The sequence below is a fragment of the Anser cygnoides genome, chromosome 12, assembly GCF_040182565.1.
Source record: "Anser cygnoides isolate HZ-2024a breed goose chromosome 12, Taihu_goose_T2T_genome, whole genome shotgun sequence".
Lineage (NCBI taxonomy): Eukaryota > Metazoa > Chordata > Aves > Anseriformes > Anatidae > Anser > Anser cygnoides.
The window spans coordinates 10,108,429-10,129,964 of NC_089884.1; the positions used below are offsets into that span (position 1 = coordinate 10,108,429).

The following is a 21,536-nucleotide window of genomic DNA, read 5'->3' on the forward strand; positions in this document are numbered from 1 at the left end:
TACAGTATAGAAGGAAGAAATAACTACCTCATCAATTGCCTCATATCCTCAGATTCCTCCCTAAATTTTACAGCTTGGTTCTGAACCAAAAGCTTAAATAAAACCGTAACAAAGGAATTGGTATAACATAGCCGATAACATAGCACGAGAACACACACATTTCTTGAACGACTCCTGCATCACAGTGTCAGGGGGGAGGAATATTCCTTTCAGTGAATAAAACTAAATTTTTGGTCAAAGAACAAGCCCAAACATTGATTTCTTTCAATCAGTACAGATTTATTCTCTGATGACTGTGTAAAGCATCAGCTTCATACTAGCAATACAGAAATATTAATTTAATTCATGGTTAACTTACTCTTTGCCAGATAACTTTCTTGGGATGCCTTTTTTTCCAGTTTGTCTTGTTTCTCAAACCAGCAAAAATGAAAGGATTCACATGTGTCATTTTTAATGCTGAACATTAAAGACAAATGTTCCTTTTGGCCAAAACCAAGGAAGTTCCTACAACTCTGCTCTTCACTGGTAATAGAGTCAGACAGTCCATTACTTATTCTGTTTCATGATTTAGTCTACACAAAGTACTGAAAAATAAGAAACAGCAATGCTAACCCAAAAAGTAAGTTTCGTCCCAAACCTCTGTTTATACGTGCAATGCCAGCAAAGCCCTTTGGCATGACTGTTGCATAGCAGCCACCCAAATTTTGTACTCTAAAGGGAGATAAGCTTTTCCAACATACCTGTCAAGCTTCAGCCAAATTTACAAAAAAGAATACCTACATTTCTGCTTGTATTATACATTTGCATGTGTATAATACCCACGAGACAAAGAAAAGTGTTATCAGAGGTATCTTAAATGTCACCTTATTGCTCAAAGACAACAAAATAGATGTCATGAACAACCAGAACAAATACCATTTCTGAGCACCAAAGCCTGACACTCATCCTATGAGCAGCAGAAGTTGGAAAAGCGATGGTATTCAGAAGAAGCAGATGACCAGGAGATTTTCAGGCTCGTACTGGCCCACCAAGCAATGGTGGCAAACCAGACATCCCTCTGCCTTAGCGTCTGCTATTTATAAGCTGTTATATCAAAAAGCCAGTCCCACAACGGAGTACTACTATGAGAAACAAGCAGAGGCATGAATTAATGCATTAACACTTCGAAATTCCCTTTATGTTTGTCAGACTCTCCTAATTCACCGAACGAGGGTGAAGCTCCCTGTACAAACAGCAGCTCTGTGCAGCACTGTCTCCCTCCCGTTACTGCTGCCTCCTGTTAAAGAACAACGTGACAGCAGTGACACAGAACAGCTGCCCCCAGAAAGTTTACTCTCGTGGGCCTGCCAGCGCCTACCATCTGCAGCTCCCTGCACAATGTCACATCTACCTTTCATGCTGCTCAGGGGTTTTAAAAGTCTCCAGAGCAGCAGTGGTGGCATGCAAGGGGGAAACAGTAAACCTTCTACCTCCAGATTACTTTAGCAGTTTTGAGGGAATTTTTTTTGCCATCTTGGAGGACTAAAATAGGTCAGAAGGCCTGTTTTTCCAAATTATTTACAAAGTCTTTTCATGGTTATGAGTGATTCATATGGCTCCTGAGGAGTAAAAAATAAATAAATTAAAACCCAAAGCCCAAGAAACACTCTCCTCTCCGTGTTCATTTTTTGCTATACCCTCAAGCTCTGGAATGATACAATGGAGGGAAAAGGAATTCAAGTGTATACATAAAGGTCTATATAGCTACAGCATAAGTATATGAAAATGTAACCCACAAGAATACTGGCTGCATGCTCAAGAAGCCGGTAGCATACAAAAAGATTTCATTTGCAGAGCTGGACTCTAGACAGATGAGGTTTTAAGAGCTTCAAGAATTTGTGCTCAGGTGCACGCCTACTTTTTTTCCTAAATATTTTGTCATGCATTTTGCCACACACACTCAAGCCAAAGCAAGCAGCCTCATGCTGGCCAGAAATACAACTCTGCAAAAAGAGACGGGCCAGCATGACCTGCGGCAGACACCCAACATGAAGGAAGCTTGCTTGCACCTCTCCTAATACATCTGACCACCCTCAGGAGGACCTAAGCCCTGCAACTGTGCCCGTGACAGTGACATGGCACACAGGGGCCAGGTGGGAGCCACTGCTGCTTGCACACCTGACTATTCCCGAAGTTCCCTGCCAACAACTGTCATTATCTGCTCATTTACAGGGATCCCCCCGCCATAATCCTTCTCTTCCCTTCAGCCATTTGCATGTTGCCTCCCTGTAGGCAGCCGCTAGCCTCCCCTGCACGACCACTAGTAACAAACTTCATTTCCATCCTGGAGAGCATCTCTATCCATACACAAACCTTTGCTGACCTGAACTGTGAATTTGCCACTTGCTTTCTTTCTTTGTAGGGCAGTGATAAGATAACATTTACACTGTATTACAAATACACTGTATTCACCTGTATTTGTAAGTGGAAAAATCTTTTTAGAGCAGAAGCATAGCAGTTAATTTCAACTACATGAATAGCTTCTTGGAGAAGCTACACCTTTACATTTCCCACTGTAAAACCCAAAGATTTACTGGAATCCAGGCAGCATTAATGCTATTGTGTCTGCAGACTAACCAGGTAACATGAAAGGCATTCCCCTCATGAACAAAGCAAAACAGATGCAACTTAGGCAGCGTGATCTGCTCTCGTTAGGGATGCGAGTGGATACGTATCCCTCCAACCAAGGCACCTCAATTAAAGCTGTGCTTTCTGACCTTCGCAGTAACTGCGTGCAGATCTTCTGAAGTCCTTGCTAATGTGCATGGAGCTCAGTGTAAAGCCTATAAAGGTCCTTTAAACTACTGTCTTCACCTGTAGCTTCAGAGCAATTAATAGTTTCTGCACATGAACTTCCAAGGTACCTCCAGACTGACCAGCTCATGTGAGGTGGGATAGGCAACAATATGCATCAGAATGGATGGAAGAATGAATCTTAACCTACTAAGTTGTGGTACGGCCACTGGCCCTAGGCCACAGACTTGTTTAAAGACTATCCAGATAATTCAGGAAAGTAACGGTGCTATCATCAGCAGAGAACTGAATCTCTCAGGTACAGCATCATTTGTAATTAAACTAGCATTCATCGTAAGGAGCTGAATAGGCAAATGGTTTACGAACATGATCACACAGTTACACTGGGAAAGACAACATATGGACCATATTTACACACAACCCAAAAAGCACTGCAGCTCCACAAGGAAACATATAGAAATCAGATAAGTAATAGCAACTCATAGGAATGAAGCTAAGCATTATATGAAGAGAAATAAAAGCTCTTTCTCTTAGGGGACCTCTCATACTGTTGCAGGACATTTTGCCAAGGCTTGCACACATACCGAAAAGACTTCTGCACAATTCGATAATGGCTACATACAACCAGACACCAAACCTCAGAGCTGGAGAGAGTCAACAGATTGACAAAAGGACTGAGAGCTGCATTCTGAAACCTGAGCCTCTCTCTAATTGCGCAAAACAAGTTTCCAAAGCTGAGATTTCTAAAATGAGTACGGCTCAAAGCACACAGAGACATTTGTTTCCAAGTCTTTCTGTGGATACCATGGATGTCTAGCCTTCTAACATACTTTAAAGTTTTGAAGGGAGACAGTGCCATACAGCAGAGCGGGTTCCCGACAGCTGAACAGATAGCTCATTTGTGCAACTCTGCCTGAAGTGAGGGTGCAAGTACAGCACTTAACGCTTCTGCTCCTGCCTTCTCTCACTGTCTTTCTTTGAGCAACTTGCTTAGTCCTAAGTAACCTATCCACAGAGCTGAAATAGCAGTATTTATCTGCCAGTAGTATCACAAGCAATAATTTGTTGACATCTGTGTGCTGTTCTGACTGTGGTGATGGACACTAGAGAAACATTTAGAAACAGATGTCTGTGGAGAGGTAAAAAAAAAAAAAAACCACACCTGTGAATGTGTAAACATATAATATTTAGTACTTTTATAAATCCAACTCTGTATAGCAGAGACCTTCTAGTTAGTAAACATAAATAAGAGATGGTTTCTGAACAGATTGAACTACAACACAAAGTCTGTGTGATTTTTCCTTACAGAATTCAAACACAAGGTCTATACTTTCCACAACAGTATCAAAGCAACGCTTGTGAGACAACCAAGAGGACATTTTGTCCTGGACATCTCTTCCTGAAAACACACCTCTTAAAAGAAGAAAGTCAGTCGAGGTGACATAAGGACTGTACTTTAGCAAGCTTCAAAGTTTCTGTGAAGATTAACCAGAGTCAAGATCTCCTTTCCCATTAGCAGAGACCCTCAAATAGTGTGTGTGGGAATCACACAGGTGATAGTTAAGGAGGAGGGATTTCTGGTATGTCAACAAAATGTGAATGTTATTAGGAAATGGTAGAAGTGAGACTCACAGGAAGTTTCTGTACACAGCAAAGCCTTGATCCGTATTTCAACAGGAGTGGTGGCTTTAGGCACCACCATACTCCTGCTGCTCCATTCCTAAATATCGGGATTCAAAGAGCAGTGTCTCGCTAAAGTCAAATGACAATACCATTACCTGCAACCTGTCCCTTCACTACCAGCAAAAAGTAATGTGCCACCCCACTTACATCCTTAATCAAGACTTCAAAACTGGCTGGGTAATAAGTGCATTTACTCTAACTTACAAGTAAGGTACAACTTAAGACTACTAGAAGTGATTTATCTCAGTGAACCAAGAAATAAGGAAATAGTAAGGGAGGGCCTGGGGCAAACACTTCTGGGCTGCTTATCTGGGACAGTTTTTAGCTACAATTAGTCGTTGGTACATTTTTGTTATCCTTCCACACCACTGTTTTCTTCAATTAAGGACAGCTGACAAAGTCTTTCACGGCATAGTTGAGACAAACCACAATTTTTTCTTCTGTACAAAATTTGTTGCTATTATTTAACATCTATTTTCCTTATTGTCTGTCTTGCATTAGTTCTTGTCCCTTCCATAGCTTCAGGTTCAGTCTATTGGAAAACGGTCAGCACAATAATCCCTATCTCACTCATTTCCCAGCAAAGAGGAAAAACATTTCTTCCTTGAAGTTTCCAGTGGCGGTTACTGGAAGAATTACACGGCTTGCAGGAAAGAAGTACACTTGCACACAGGGAGAAGAACGACCAAGACTGATCCAGCCAGAGGTTCCCAAAGAGCAGGTGAGCAGCATTTACTCCTACTGAGATCACTCTCAAAACTCTCAAAGCCATCTCCGGATCTAACGATCAGTTCGACTCAACCCTAACCAGAATAAATCAAGGACAGAAAGCCTCTTCTGTGTCAACTACAAAGGTCTTTATCTTGTATTTTTTCTTTTTCTCTGATGCCACACAGCACATGGAACGGAAGTCCTACAGAGTACAGATATTCTGGCACAAATGCTCTCCGCAAACAGGAATGGCCACCAAAATGCACAAAGAGTAGATGCTGGGGACTTCACTGAGAGGTAAGATCCACATGTTCAAATCTCATCTTGCCAAACTTCAGCGACCTGGAGCAAAAACCTCTGCTTTGACTCAGACATAGTAGGTACTTGGTTTCTCATATCCCAAGTGCAAGCAATCTTTTTTCTGCCAGCGCTTCTTCCCCTATCTCATTTGTCCCAGGCATGTTCTGGCACAGTGATACACTTCAATTAGATTTTGTTCAGCCAAGAAATGCCTGACAATCTCTAATCTTAGCATTTATCTTCTCTCCTTATTCCCTGTGGTTGTCCTGTGTGAAAAGTTATTGTCTTGAAAACAAAAGCACAGAGCAGAATATTTATGACACTTAAGAGACTAGCAAATTCATGAGCTGCTGAACATGGGGAATCACTAGATAAAATCCACAATGCACAAAGCAAATCCACAAAATGCACAAGCAAAGCTTGTGCAAAAATCTTAGTTTTAATGCTGGGAAGAGCCTTTTACCATGGAACTCATCATGAACTAATGGTAACCTCTGAACCAGTGCACCAGGTATATTCCCTGCACAAAGGGACACTAGCAGACACAGACTCACTGTGCCTTCAACACTGTTGATGCTTTTTTATCCATGCAAATAAGTACATTGGGTTAAAAAAAAAAATCTCTCCATATTTTCCTAAAATGTACTTTCTTATGAGCAAATTATTACCTTGCATAAAAACCAGGTGAAACTTTAAGTCTTTTATCCAGCTTTCATGTTTACGTGACCTTTTTCAGGTATTGATATGCCTGAGCTGAAACACTGAGATCACCAAAATTCATGTAGTAGAAAAAGAATAATAGTACATTTGGTAAACAGAGAAACATAACAAGTGGTTACATTTACTGCAGAAGAGTTTGGATATAAGTCTCCCAAACAGCAAAACATGAAAACACCTTGCATTCAAAGTACAGCTGTTTTGCTTTTCAGTAAGAAATAGACTTTTAAAGCTAAAATCCCGTTAAACATGTAGGGAAAGGTTTGGCAAGACAGATTGTTTTCCATCATTAGATGAAATTTTGAAAGCTGTTTCCTAGCAGAACATTTCATTGCACATGTTTTGGACACTTTCATCTGACTTTCAAGTCAACTGAGATCACTGCTTACACCTCTTATGGTTAAAAGAGAAACAGCAGATTTCTGAACATAAAAATAGCTCTCCTTTCCAGAACAAAACCAGAGTTTCAGAGGGAAAAAGTGCTAAATTAATTCACAAGAGTGGATTTTTTTTCCCCAAAGAAATAAATCCTTCCTATAGTTACACTTGCACAGTGGTTTAATTAAATATCAAAAATCTCCTTTAAATAAATAAATAAAAATAATAGCTTCTAGAACATTAAAAAGCCCACTCTCCGTGTTTAAGTATCCTGTGGGAAGACTTGCAATACCCACTACCTAAGTTAATTTCTACAAACCCACAGGTAGGACTTTACTGTCCTTGAATGCATGCAGTGCACCATATTCTCTTCCCTGGGGACATACTGATTACTGATGCTTCGCAAAAAGAAGAGGACACAGCACGTTTACACTGCAACATACTTTCATACATCAGTGCATTTCTTGCCCAGCATTACGTTATTTGGGACGATTCCACAGAGAAAGCCACTGTGTCCCTTAGAAGTTCATTGACTCCCACCACAAAACACATCTCATCTTGGAGATGAATCCTGTCTCTGAGAGGAAGTGAGTGGCCACAGACTGCTTTGTTGGGTTGGAAATCAACAGCAGAGCAGGTAACTCTAATGAAGGGCTCTATCTAACTCCCATTAGAAACAACTACAACAACAACAACCACTTAAGCACACTGTGTTTGTATTACCTCAAGGCATGAGAGAAATAAGCTGGTCTTCCAGGGGTAGGAGCCCTCACGTGCAAGTGCGAAAGCAGCAGCTACTTCCTCATTGACATCCAGGACACTACACGGGATCTCCACCTGTCCTGGGGGTGACTTTAACCACAAAACCCATCTGAGTAACTCCTAAGTAACAAATATGCTCAGAGCTTTCAGCAAAGCATTACAGAATCCTTGAAATATATTCCCTGCTCAGTGCAAAACGAATACATTCATCTTCCAAAAAAAAAGTTGAACGAGTTTATCAGAAACTTCCCTAGGATCACAGATAATGATCTCAAGTTCAAAACTGAAATTTCCCTGGATCTACTGTATTTTCTAATAGTTATGCCCTATTCTGAAATTAGAAAGAAAAGGTGACAGAAACAAAGCTGGTCCAGAGAAAGCAAAGACGGAGAAAAATTTCCCAGTAATTCATTCCCTTCACATCTTAGTGTATTTTTACCAGCTTTTCTAGTACAGGTTTTAAAGGTTTTTGGTTCAGATCACAGGACATGCAAAGTCTGCACTCTCTAAGCAAGAGCTGCATTCAAGTTACCAGGGCACTTCAGACAGTGACATTTCTTCCTGTTTTGCAGAACGGGCTGTTCAAGCTCTTCCCTTGGAAGAAAATACCTAGGGAACAGTATCACTAGTAGTTGGAAAACATGGATACTTCTTAAGACTTCAAGCAACACATCAACAATAGATAATACTTCACACAGAGGAATAATTCACAGGTTTTCTGCCAGATGCAGCTGTACTGGATATTACCAAACTGCACAGGGAGATTCAGCTGAATTGTGAAGGGCCGTGAAGTTAGGGCTAAAACTCTAGAGGAAACGCATGATGCTTCAAGGTGCCTCCAGCCAGTGGATGTTATGTGGTGAGCAAAGTGGGATGCTTTGCCCAGAACTTGGATGAGATGAGGAAAGTAAAGAAGAAAAACTGGAGACAATGATGCTCTGTGTGATACTGGGGAATCATCACTGTGAGCGTAGATGGCACTGTGTCACAGCCTGCCTTTTCTTAAAGGACAGCACTTGGGCCAGTTTTTAAAGACCAAGTAACTGGAGCTTTCTTCAACTAAAGACCCTCTTCATCCAGAAAATTAAGTACAAAAAGTCTTACAGTTCTCTCTAGAGATCAGTTCTAGGAGAAGTGCAGCCCAAACCATCCATCTCTGGAGAAGCACCACAAGCTTATTCCTATTTTTATAGGTCTTTTTCTATGAGATGTTACAAGGGCTACATGCTGCCAAATCAGTGGAGGAGGAGGCGCCCTGTTCCTGGGCTACATGACTCAGGCTGCTGAGAACGGCACACCACACCCCGTGCTCTTCTGGCTGTGAAACACATCTACTCAGATGGGAAGAGTGTTTCAGTGACACCTCATTCTGCTGGCAGGCTGCACATGGAATTAACAACAACAACAAAAGGAGTGGGACATTTCTCAGTGGTTTACAAAACAAACAGGGGAAAAAAAAAACAACACAGAGAAATCTATGACTAATATGATACAGTGAAAGAAAGAAATCACACAAACATCTCTGTTTCCATGACAAGGCTTATATATAGCAAAATGGTAAACAGAAAGAGCTGTTGTGTTCAAAGTGGATCACACTGACAGCGGAAAGACAGCTTTAGTTTACAGTATTCTGATATAAATAAAACCTGTTTCTAGCCATATTGATGCATTATTGATAATCTGCAGTTAATGTTCATCTCTGTCTATATCTCCAGGATGCTAGTTCAAACAGAGAAGTGTATGATGTCTGATATTCACCTTTATAATAACTGAAGGTGATGCAGGGGGTTGAATTCTGACAGCTTTCACTATGAAGGTCACTTGAAGGAGCTGGGAGTGAAACATCAGAGCACTCATAGCCTCCTTGTCCTCCAGATGTGCTTTTCCAGGTATCAAGCCTAACAACCACCAGAAAGCAGATTTTAAGGCAACTGTTCATACACTGGGGTTCATGACACCAGGTATGGTCGTACAGTCACAGAGGGCTTCTTTGAGCCTAACAGAAATCCAGTTAAAGCTGGTATTTTTCCAAGTAGTTGTGCTCATGCTAAACTACAGCTCAAAGAGTAGAATTGCAGTCAGAAGTTTGGGAGCTTCTCAGGAAAACAATAATGGCATCATTCCCATTTGGCACTAGATGTGACTTCAGCATTCAGAATTGAAAATGTGTCAAATGAAACAAACACTCACTCGATACCTACCAAAAGCATACAGGTATTAGTCAGTACATCCTAATGCATTGAAAAATACTCCAAACATAAACCATAACCATTAAAAAAAAATGAGAGAAAGAGAGAGAAAGTTGATTAAAGTATTTGCTATCAGTGATCCACCCAACTTGATGAAAAAAAGAAAGATAACCGTATCTGTAAGCTATTTGTAGACATCAAAGATTTATCAGCAAAGCAATATGATAGTTTCCATGATTCATAGCTATCTTGTTAGATTTGTTGAGAGGGCATGGTGGGCGAGAAGATAAAGACAAAAGAGATTGTTATTTTTCAGCTTTAGTCAGATGGTAGCAGACTATTTCAAACAGTAATGAAGAAAATGAGACTTACACACACCTTGCAATATTTATAAACAGCTGGGCCCAGATACGTTTCCTTATGCAAACTGTTGAGTATGTAAATCAGCACTCACACAAACAGATCTCCATGTGCACAGCCATTTCCCCATGAAAGTTGCTTATTTCTTAAGCCAAACCTACTTCTATTCAAATCTATAGTACAATTTCTTCTGACTTGAGACGAAGCAGGAATAGAGATCTGACCTCTGCAATAAACATTCTCAAGGTTGTTTGCTTTATTTTAAGTCAGACCTACGTATGAGACTGTCCATCAGCTTGAAGATCCTTCAGCAATTGGAATAGATTTATGGGATGCCACTTCCATGATCTTTCCTCAACACATGTTCAGAAAAGCTTTCACAAGTGGTTATTCCCTCTAGATTGTACTCAGACTTACATTTCTGGTGCACCCAAAGGCCCTAGAAGCTTTGCCTACAGATTGAGAAAACAGAGTCCTTTGCATTTGGGATGCATTCACATTTTATTCCAGATCTTTTTATCATAAGAAACATCAGATATTATAATTTTTATAAGGAGTTTGACAGAACTCTGGTGTGTCAAACATACTGAAGCCCAAAACCCTAAAATCTATTAATCACAGCTAGCTTTGCTTAAGCTCTGTACACTGATACCAATTGTTTCTTTAGTTCTTCATTTCTTTTCATACAGAATATTTTTTCTTTAGTTTTTCCACCTACCAACATGGTTTTATTGGTGGCTAAAAGGCATCCAGGAAAAGTGATCTGTAAAACACAACAATGCAGTATGTTTCCCATGGCTACTCAAGTTATTAAAAGGTTAGTTCAAGTCTACAGGCAGTGAAATCATACCACCATTATCATCGCCTTGTGGGAGCAATAATTCTGGGTGGTCTGTAACACTACAACTCCTGGCCTCCTAGATAGTATGACGATATTGTCAAGAAGAGTCTATCTAGGAGTGTAACTAGGCTGAGGCTTTTTGACCTCATAGATAAATAGGTTTTGTTGAAAGCCGTTCTATTATTTTTCAGATTAGCTTAGACTTGCATTTGCTTCATTCTCTGTCGAGGGGGTAGGGAGAGAGAAGAGCCTTGAGATATCCAATAAATGTTTATCCAGCTGCAGTAGCTTGATTCTTAAAGTATAACTGTCAACATCTCCACTCCCTCATGCAAATCTAAATTTGTAAACAATCCTAATAATTCCTCCTCACTGTTGTTCGTTTTAGTTTTACATTCCTGACTGAACAGCTACAGTACTTGAAGCAAGGAAAGCAAAGCTAGCGAATCCAGTACTGTCTGTGGCGGAAAAAAATGTTGTACTAAAACCAGGGGCTCCCAGAACAGACTGTTCAATGCTAATTTTAAATCTTAAAAAATAGTGCCAGTTTGACATCAGTGGGCTATTTTTTCATATTTTTTAAATAATAAAGAGCAACTGTGTTGCCTTTTTTTCAGATGTTTGACTCAACTCCCATTCCCCTGTGTAAATGGCCTCAGAACATTTATGATTTTTAAGCTATGTAATTCCACAGAATTCCACTTTGCATGCATTTTCTTACCACCATACTTCATAAAACAAAATGTCTTTATCTAATTTGTCCATAGTTTGTTTTTGCCTAGATACACCATCCCAGCACAGAAAGTCTGTCAGTCTACTTAGGAAGGAGATCCACCAAGTTTTGTGTATCATGAACAAGTGGAATGTTACATTTTTTCCCCCTTTTTCATTAATAATTAAATAATAATAATAATGGAAGACATGGTACACCATCACTGAAGACATTTTATTCCAGGCACAGTGAAGAGCACTTTCCAGCACTTATGTAGCTTCAGCAACAGCCTGATCTTGCAAGTATTTATACACTGGCTTAACGGGGAATAGCTGTGATTGAATTAATGAGCCTAACAAACATCCAAGACTAGTCTCGCACATAAACATTTGTAGCACTAGGGACTAATAGCCTCAAAATTATAGAGACAATTCTATTTAAATATAATGTTTTAGAGATCTTTTTAAGATGTTAAAACAAATAATTCTCTGAGCAGCAAAATAAAGCGTTATTTCTCACAGTTTATATCTCACGATTGAAGTCCTTAGAGCATTCTGTAACGAACACAGCTTTTCCCTCAGAAAAAGTCTAAGTCCCTTTCCACTTTTTCTGCAGGTATTTTCGGATCACTTTAAGACAATAGGACCTTTGATATCTCTTTCTCTCTCAAATTTGGTTAGAAGTTGGCCCAAAAATTCAGAGGCTATAAGGGGACTTGTAAAGCAATGGCATAGACCCTGTTTCTAGCATGATCTCTTCAGAAAAAGACTGAAGACAACAAGTCTAAAACAAAACCTGCTATACCTTATTGAACCCACAGTTGTAAAAGACATGTCTAGTTTGTATATATTGATTTGGCAGGTTATATGCTAAAAAGAATGCCTTAACAGAAGGAGCTGGCCCAAACTTAACTCTGTACTTCCTATTTACAGTTTTGGTTCTCAGCTTTGACACAGCCTTTATATTGCTTTCTAAATGCAAAGGTTTAACTACACATTTCCTCACCCTCAGTCGGCTTACCAGCAACTGAAGTGAGTGCCACACAGAACACCAAAACTTTGGTATTTCTCTGTATTTCATGTGAAGTCTGCTTTCAAACATGTTCCTGCTGGTAGGGGGGAAACCTGAAATATAGATTCCTGTCCTTATTTTCTCTATTACTTCCTTCTCTCTTCTAAGACGTGCTAATGAGGCACTTTTTTAGAGGATTTCTCCCCCCCCCCCTTTATCATAGCCAAGAGCTTTCCACACTTCTCTGGAGAAAACATTTTGGTCAGTTGGCTGACAAGCAGTCACCTAATGCTATCTCTAGAGCCTTGAAGGTCCTAAGCTTTCAGGTGGTTTCAAGTACCTCTTCCCATCACATATTCAATAAAATCTTAAGGCCTTGGGTTGTTCAACAGGCTGATATTCCCTAAATTTGTCACCTAAAACGCACAATCTTAATGGTAAATACCATATTCACAAAGATACCAGAACTAGCACATGTTGCTACTGATGGTCAAGTCTCTTCATTCCTTTGGAAAAGACTAAGGACATTCCTTGGACATTGAAACTCAGTCTGGATTCTCTAGATTCTGAGAGGCAAGGAATTAGAAATAAGTCTCCTGGGAAGCAGAGAAGAGGTACTATATCCTGCTCCTGGACTCAATAAGTCATCCTTCAGCAACATTAATGATGGAACGTGATATGAAAAAGATTCACCTCAACCTACCAGGTGACATTACTCATGTCTGCATGACCCTAACAAGGACAGCACGCATGGCTGAAGGTCAGCTTGGTACACAGATGTTGCCCTTGTGATCTGACCCCCTTTCCATTTGCAGCGGGAAGCCCCACAGAGCAGCTGCTGAAGGGCTCCACAAGAGAGGATGATATTACAGGGTTACAACTTCTCCAATTCCAGGCCTTTCAGAAGAGAATCTGAAGCCGATCCATTTCCCCAGTGATAGGTTCCTCAAATTTGGACCATTCATTCTGCCAAGTAACATTTTAACTTCCATTTCTTGTCCCTGAATTTCCTTATTTTCAATACAAACACAGAGAAGAATTGAAATGAGTTCCACTGCATGAAGCTTTCATATGTTTGTCCTTTCACTTCTTCGTACTTCATTGATCAGCCTTAGTTTTCTGTCAATATTTGTCACTAACAATCTGGCAAAACTCACTTGTAAAAATGACTTAAATAGTGTGCCATAAGACCTCGTCAATGATGCTTACAACACAGGCTTTGGTCACGCTTTGTAAATGCAGAATAGCACATACAGCTTTATAAGAAGGCATTAGAACGGCAGAGTCTTGAAATGCAGATTAAGCACATGATCATTTTGAGACCCTCTCTATGAAGCTTTGGGTGCTGTCACTGCAGCTCGTCCCCCATATCTCCTTGAGCAGCAATATCTTCAAAGAATTCCATCAAGGCAGCAAGGCGTGACCTCCATTTCCTGACTCTGTGTCAGCCCGCTGTAATCAAGCTGAGCTTTTCTGAGTAGTCTTCCATTTGATCTCTGAAAAAAAATGATTTATAGGACTTTCCCTCTAACGGATGTCAATCTCAGAGTGCCGGTGCATATGGGTGCTTTCCCAGTTGGAGAAGGGTTGTTGCACCAGCACGTGTGAGGCTGCAGGGAGCTTCTCTGAACTCAACAGCCTCGGCAAAATATTTCCCAAAGCTACTCCATTTCCCTCCTCACGAACCTTCCTGCTCTTGAGCAGGGGTGAATATTGCCTGTATACTGAGAGGGAGGAAGGACTCGGCCCCTGCCTCAAGTTACTTGGAGCAAGTGCCTGGCGCCGAGCAGGGTTAATGAAATGAGAGGGGAACAGCAGCAAGCTAATAAATCTCTATGAGCTTGAATGTGTGTCCTGGTCTGTATCCCATTAGTGACTGCTTATTTAAAAAAATAAATAAAACTAACATATCTAAGTGACATCTGGACACCAGCCAGTTCTCATTTTCTACCTCTAAAGCCCAATTCCTTAGTCAAGCAAATACTCATATACAAGAGAAATCCAAAATAAGAGCCATAGATCTTTGGAAAAACTAATCCCGGTTTCCAAAAAAGAATTCTTACAAGGCAGGTGCTTCTTTTAAAAGCATCTTTATTATGCTTATTGTTGAAGCTGCATGAAATCTAAGTTTTTATTTTTTTTAAAAGAAAATCTTGATGTCTGTTTTCAGTATGAAACAAAATAAAGACCTAACGTTCCTATAAATGGTAAGTTCTGGGTGAAACTTGGAGATTTCAGTGTTGCATTAGGATTTTGTTATAGTGCTAAATGTCGTTAGTACAGCATAACTCATATTACTTTACAGCATTTACAATTTTTTTTTAATTATTTTATTTTATTTTTTTAAGTACTGAGGTTAGACATTGTTATTTTGTGAAATACTCCTGTAGTTTGGGAACTTGGATAATTTCTATGAAAAATGTAAATGTTAACTCTTGTAGACTTGGTAATAACTTTGATTTGTTTGCTTTTGTACTAGTTTTGATTTAAAATAATTATGAAGTCTGGTGCATTAGGGCAGAATCTGATATGACAACACTAAGCATTTTTCTTAAAAAGCAGTGTAAAAGAAAGGTCAATAACAGATTGAGGTGTTTTGAACAATAATTAGGGTTTCTAAAGTTATATTCTATGGAAGGAAAAGCTTATTTAATTTCCTAGACAATTTTGCTAATATATAAGCTTATTAATAGATGAAAATTTAAAAAGTGATTACAGATTTCAAAGTGCTTTATTTTTTTCTAGTTAGATAAGTCAGATAAATCCCATATGCAAAGTAAATTTGTAGTGTCAGAGATGGACAAATGTTTCTGAAGATCAGTGAGAATGCTCAATGTGGGCATAGCTGAGTTCCCAACCTTCAAATTCTGATTATTTTTGAAAGCTTTTAAAGCAACTGAGTTGACCTTCCTCACTGCATCATTCAGAGACCGTATTAGAGCCATGCACTACTTTCATCTTTCCTAACAGCCATTGAACACAGAACACATCACATCATTCTACTTCAGAGACAGATCTAGCCTTAGCTTATGCAGCTGTGTGTGATAATGCAATTAAAAGCCCAACACCTTCTGCAGTAAACGAAGAACCAGTGGGGCTAATGTCAACTCCAGTTGCCTCTGAGCCCTCAGACAACCAGACAACCCACTGGGGGTGAATTCAAGTTACTCCAGAGCAAGGATCAAAATACTCCGATCCACAGCGAGGGCACCAACCTACCCCTGCCTCCTATTTCTGTCCCAGGAGGGTATAATGTATGAGCTCCAGCTCACTTGAAAGCTTGCCAGGCAGTAGTTGTTGAGCCTGATCAAGGAACACAGCACATCACAGGGCAACAGGCAAACTGGAACATCTATTTATCGAAGTAAGCCATAGAACAGAGGAGATTTTGTTCACTTGCTTTATGTGAAGTGTCAAATTGGCCTCAAGACTGAGCTATTTAAAAACAAACAGTCCACTGGATTTCAACTAGTAATTCTAGAGGAGATTCAGACAGAGGGATGAAGACCATTTAGGTGCGATTAGCTCTTTTCCCCTCTGCTGCTCTGTCTATGGAGAATTAAGCAAGGGGAACAGAGGGATGAAGAGGAAAGGACGAGTCAGGGTACAGTACCACTGCAGATTTTTTATGTAAGTTCTCACCAAACAACTCCACCGCAATGCTCTTGTTATACTAAAAGTCTGTACTTGCCACAAACCAAAGAAAAGCTGCATGGCTATGTTTGCCCCTTGAAAAAAAAAAAAAAGGATTGCTTCTTTTGCCCTACAAAGTTTTGCCCTTATACCTTCCCTTGCCTTTATTTTCATTATAATCTTTGTCTTCCTGCAATGTCTGAGATTTCTTTTTAAGCTTTCAATTACTCCCCAATATCCATTGTCCCAACTCTCTACACTTCTCCTGTTTTACATGCAATCCATGTCCTGCAAGCATGTGAGGAGGCCAAATACCAGGCATCTTGGCACAAGCTAGTACTTTACACCTATTCACAAAGAGAAAACATTCCTCTTTTCTTAAGGAAGAAGAAAAAATAAAAAGGGGGAGCATAGCTCCACTGAGTACTCATAGCAAAGGGATGAAGTAATGTTTACACTCAGCCCAAAATATGTCTAGTCCTTTAATAACGACCCGTCAAAGCCGAAAATTAAGAGCGATAAGGTGAATCCACTATTATTAATTATTATGCATACTACAGTAATTTCCTGAGGTCCTGCGAGTGTCTCCATCACATTAGCTGCTTTACATCCACAAAACCAGGGGGACTTTGCTCCAGGGCTCTCCGAGCTTGCCAGGACTGCAACAATTCCAGGGCTTCCTCCGGAGCAAGTTGCAGCCAGAGCTACTCGCAGACCCTGCAGGCCAGTAGCCCCTCAGCAGTGACTCCCAGCACCTGAGTCCCTCCAGATTTCCACAGCCAAGTCACAGCCTGGCGCTGGAGGGAACCTCACCCAGGCCCCATGACCACAGGCAGGAGTGCAGTACAGCAGCACCCGAGTCTCTGAAAGTCCTCCAAGCTTAGTCCCAGCCCCAAACCCCCAGAGCTGGCAGGGGAAGAGCAGAGGAGACAACAGAGAGAACAGGGGCAACCTTTGGGAAAGGGTCTCCAGCAGGGAAGGTCGGATGGGCAACAGTGGCTGCAAGCCAGCCGGGAGGGGGCGATGCCAAACAGAGCAAGAGCAGTGTTTATTTCAGGTAAGGCTCAAGTATTAAAAGAAGTTGGGAGCCTCTACATGTGACTGTAGCTGTTGGGTGCAAATATCCTCCTTCAGCCACTGACTCAAATGCCATGCCCTGTAGGTGAGCAGAGCAACACAGGTCCCCCACAGCTGCCACTGCTCCAGACAGCGGGCAGTCATCCGGCACGAGGAGGATGGGGAGCTCAGCACGAGCACCAAGCAGAAGTGGGGGGCTGTTCTGCCAGGCCTCAGTCTGGCATACAATGTAGAATTTTTAATTCCTCTTTCCTACTCAGCAAAATAAACTAATGTGAGCAACAACCCAGAATCACAGCAGAGGAAGATCTTTGACCCAAAGTGTGAGTTTATTTACTGTCACTGTACCCTTTTATTTCAGACTTGCTTCTTAGAACCAGTTACCTGCCATCAATTCACGAGTTGTATTTAGGGGATGGTAAGCACTATGCCATTCCTCAAGATGTAACTGATTATTTTTGGACTTATACCAAATTCATCTTACTATCTTAACATTTTAATCGTGCTGATTCAAATCAGATGCTTAGCACACACAAGCCTGGTTGATGCCACAAGATGTAAACCACAGGCAGACCAGTACAGGCCACTATCAGAGAGAGCTCTGTGCCGCCCTGCTCTCTTCCCACAGGCACTGGTAGTGTTAGCTCATTGACGTGCACAGCTGTCTGAGGATGATGTGCTCCAGGCGTGATGGAAAGCAATGTATTTCTTAGTTAGGAAACCTGCAGTAGTAATACCTACCAGAGCCTATTTGTTGTTGGTTTTTTTTTTTTTTTTCCAGTTCTGAACTTTCAAGCCACTTCCAATCAACAAAAAGAACATATCATGTACTCTTCCTATCTAAGAGAAGGTAGATCCAGCCTCTTGTCTGAAGAATTCATAGTATAATCATCGCTTACATAACTCATTTTTATTTTCTAACATCACCAAAATGCACAATGGTTACTATTTTGAGATGAAGCACCATCCATGAACACAGAACAATACAATTTCTATTGATCATTAAAAAAAAAAAGAAGTAATAACCCATCAGGATAATGCATCTTCATATATTTCCACAAGTCCATCCTCCCAGGAAAACTTGTCTATTCTCACGGACACTTTGGCTGATAGCAAGGTATTCTCAACAAAGCCAAAAAGCACCCAGGATCCATTGGCTGTTGTCAAAAGGTGCCCAGATTACTGTTGCCCTGCTGGGGCAGCAAGAGCTGTGCCCAGGGAGAAACCTGGAGTTAAGGGCAAAGCAAGGCAAGCAGGGACCTCAGCAGCAAGCAACACAGTCCCACAGCCCCTGAGCAAGCAGAGCAGGTCCAGCGGCATTAACTGGGGTCAGCCACAGCCCCCACACTCACCAGACAAGTTCTCAATGACGGGGCAGGTCCAAGGTAAAGTCTGGAAGGCAAGGTCAGGGTCATCAGAACACACAGCCAAGAACTGGCACATGCGTGGTATAGCTCAGACTAGGATCTGAGCTTAAATACAGCTCCTGAACAAAGGGAGAAAGCCCTCAGCAATGCTTCTCACAGGTTTTTCCACAGCATCCTGATGTGAGGTTACACAGCTGCACTCCATCAGAGCTGGAACTGATCACAGCCAGGGGACGGACAAGAGGTTACAGCCCCTGTTGCCTTGCTCAGCACCTGACACCCACCTCCGGGAGCAGAGCAGCAAGCTCACAGCCATGCAGCCTTCCTGTCACCTCTATAGCTGGGCTTCTCAAACAACTTTTTTCTGTATTGCATAGACTTTCAATATGAAAATGTATTATGCAGGACAGCTAGTTTGTTTTGTTTTGTTTTTTCCCCACATACCTATTGGCTCATTTTTTGAAAGCAGACTGACTGGTGCAACAAATATAAATGTGAGTTTACCAATTACACTGAAGGATTCTTAACCCTATGCTTTAAGTTAGGTATATGTTTATGTGATGGCACATTTGTCAAAGCAAGAATTAGGCCATTCATGCATATTGTGGGGAAATACAAATGGGATTAGCTAGTCACATTTATAAAAATAAAGACAGCATTAAAGTATAAAGATGGAAGGCATAACCTTAAGATCAGTGGGATTAAAACAATAAACAAACAAACCCCCCCCCCCCAAATCTAACACCCATGTTTACAATTCAAATGCATTTTGCTGTGTACTAGCCATTCACAAGGGCCTATGCTCCACAAACACATTGCAGTATTTGAGAAAACTTCCAGTTACACACTTGATTTCTGGAAAACAAACAAACAAATCAAAACAAACCAAAAACCAGCATCACAACCATAATCTCAAACATCTATCAGCAGAAAAACAGCAAGGAGAACAAGCCAGAATTTTATTGTTGGGTCAGGCTAACTCAGCAAAGAAAGGTGTCTCCTCCCCCAAGCAGACACGTGCACAGCTGCAAATGAGCAAGGCAATACTCAGGTGATGCAAAACAGCAAAAACAAGGGCACAGAGGCAGGCCTGGTGCCTCCATTTGCCCTTGGCAGCAAACTGAAATTTGAAACATGCTACTTGGAAGAGATTTCTGCTTACTCTTATTTTCTAGGATTGAAGGAGGTTTTTTGTTCAAAGAACATGGACTTTGTTCAAACCTGACATTTCTGCAAAGCTGTATATTGTTGTAGTCTTGAAAAGAAATAGTTTAAAAGGTTAAAAGAAGAAATTCCTCATCAACTGGGATTTATTATGTGTTGTTTTTTTTTAAAATATTTATTGTGTGAATAAACAGATAGTCTTGTGATAGACTCGTGGCTATGAGAACTGAATAATTAATATAAATAATGCAAGTAACTGTATACAAAGCATACTGCTCCATGACAGAGATCAGTGCTGAATATTCAGACATATCTGTAGACCCATTTCAAATTATGTTCGCCTTTAAGTTTTTGTACCACTGCTCCCACCTCTAACAGCTCTGTATCATCAAACTGGAAGTCAGTTGGGCACACTGAAGTAGTGAATTTAATGTCTATAGTAGATGTGTCACAGTCACAACAGCTGACAGTTAAAAAACTCTCCTCACTAAGCCCTTCCTCAGGATAAAACGGGGATCCTTAAACTCCCCTATCACCATGCCTCACAGAACTTTTTTGCAAGCAATGAAGAGGATGGGGAGAATGGCACAAGAGGCCGTGCTGGTCCTTCTCTGCCTGAACCCACCTCTCAAAGTCACATTTCTTCCTCCTGTTTGAATGAATACATCTTGGCCAGGGGTTGCTCTTTTCCAAATAATTCACATTGGCCTCAGTCATTGCCCTGCTGGTAATGAGTGACATTTTATATCGTTTAACCAAAGTCTCGATTTTAGTAAGTTTTGGCTCTTTTGATTATGCATGTGAATTAGAGAGCCTACCAAGATTTTAGGGACAAAATGTAGTGAATTCCCTAAGACAATTTCAATGCACTTCAAGCACTGGTGATGTAAGTTTTCTCTCAAACTAAACTTTGATAATTGCAGCTAGCCAAATAAGGATCAGACAGAAAGTCTTACTGCTGTTTCTGCCCTGTGAGGTATCAGGCTCTATGGAGGTTTGGAACTGCCATTGTTTAAGCACAGCAATCCCAAAATGTCAAAGCAAGCAATCATGAAATACCTCCCCCCAAAACAAGACACATTTCTAGCAGTTTTCCTGTATAGAGGCAATGATGAACAAAATGTCTTAGAATACATGCAGCTTACCTTGATGAAAAGACATACTACTTGTTTGTTTTAAAATCAATCTATCCTGTATTGGTTTACAAGCAAAACAATCTGTATCAGCAAGTGTTTTTATTACTAAAGCTGTGTCTGCAGTCTGGCTTTTGCTTGCACAGAGACTTCCTCGAGAGAACAACAAAAGCCTTCAACAATCACCATTGAGGGAGGGAGAACACAAATTGTTGCATATTATAGAAATGTGCATTCTTTAATCATACAATTCAATATGCAAAGCAGACCGGATTTTAAAATGCTACAGAATTGTACAGGCCAAAAATAGAAAGCTAAATTAGTCACACCTGAAATTCTTTGTTGGTATATAGTCACCTTTCAACTGATGAGCATTTACCATCAACAGCTGCTGTGTCAAGAGTTGGCAGACTGAAAAAACAGAACAATATAAGCTTCACACTAGCCCTAAGGTGAAGACTTACAAGAACAAAAATTTACTATCTAATCTTTGCCATTTCACTCTTCAGAACGATTTCTAATGTGAGCAAGGTGGCATGATGTACTTATTACTGCATATTGTACTTGAAAGAGCATTTATCATCTGGGGAAGGAGCATTTTTGTTTGTTTAAATAGAAGCATTTCACTTCTGTAAAACATTTTCTGAAAAATAAGGAATATGTGAATTCTAATAAAAAGCTTTGGTCCAAGGAATATAGTAAAGA

The 21,536-nt window shown here is 40.6% G+C and overlaps 1 long non-coding RNA gene across 1 annotated transcript in view; it reads right to left on the reverse strand.

The window, feature by feature from the left end:
* Window positions 1–19,311, reverse strand: part of LOC106033235 (uncharacterized) — a 48,705-nt gene extending 29,394 nt beyond the window's left edge. The window contains exon 1 of the long non-coding RNA XR_010834348.1: window positions 18,520–19,311. This is a non-coding gene — a long non-coding RNA (uncharacterized lncRNA). The remainder of the gene's footprint in view (window positions 1–18,519) is intronic.
* Window positions 19,312–21,536: the final 2,225 nt, after the last annotated feature.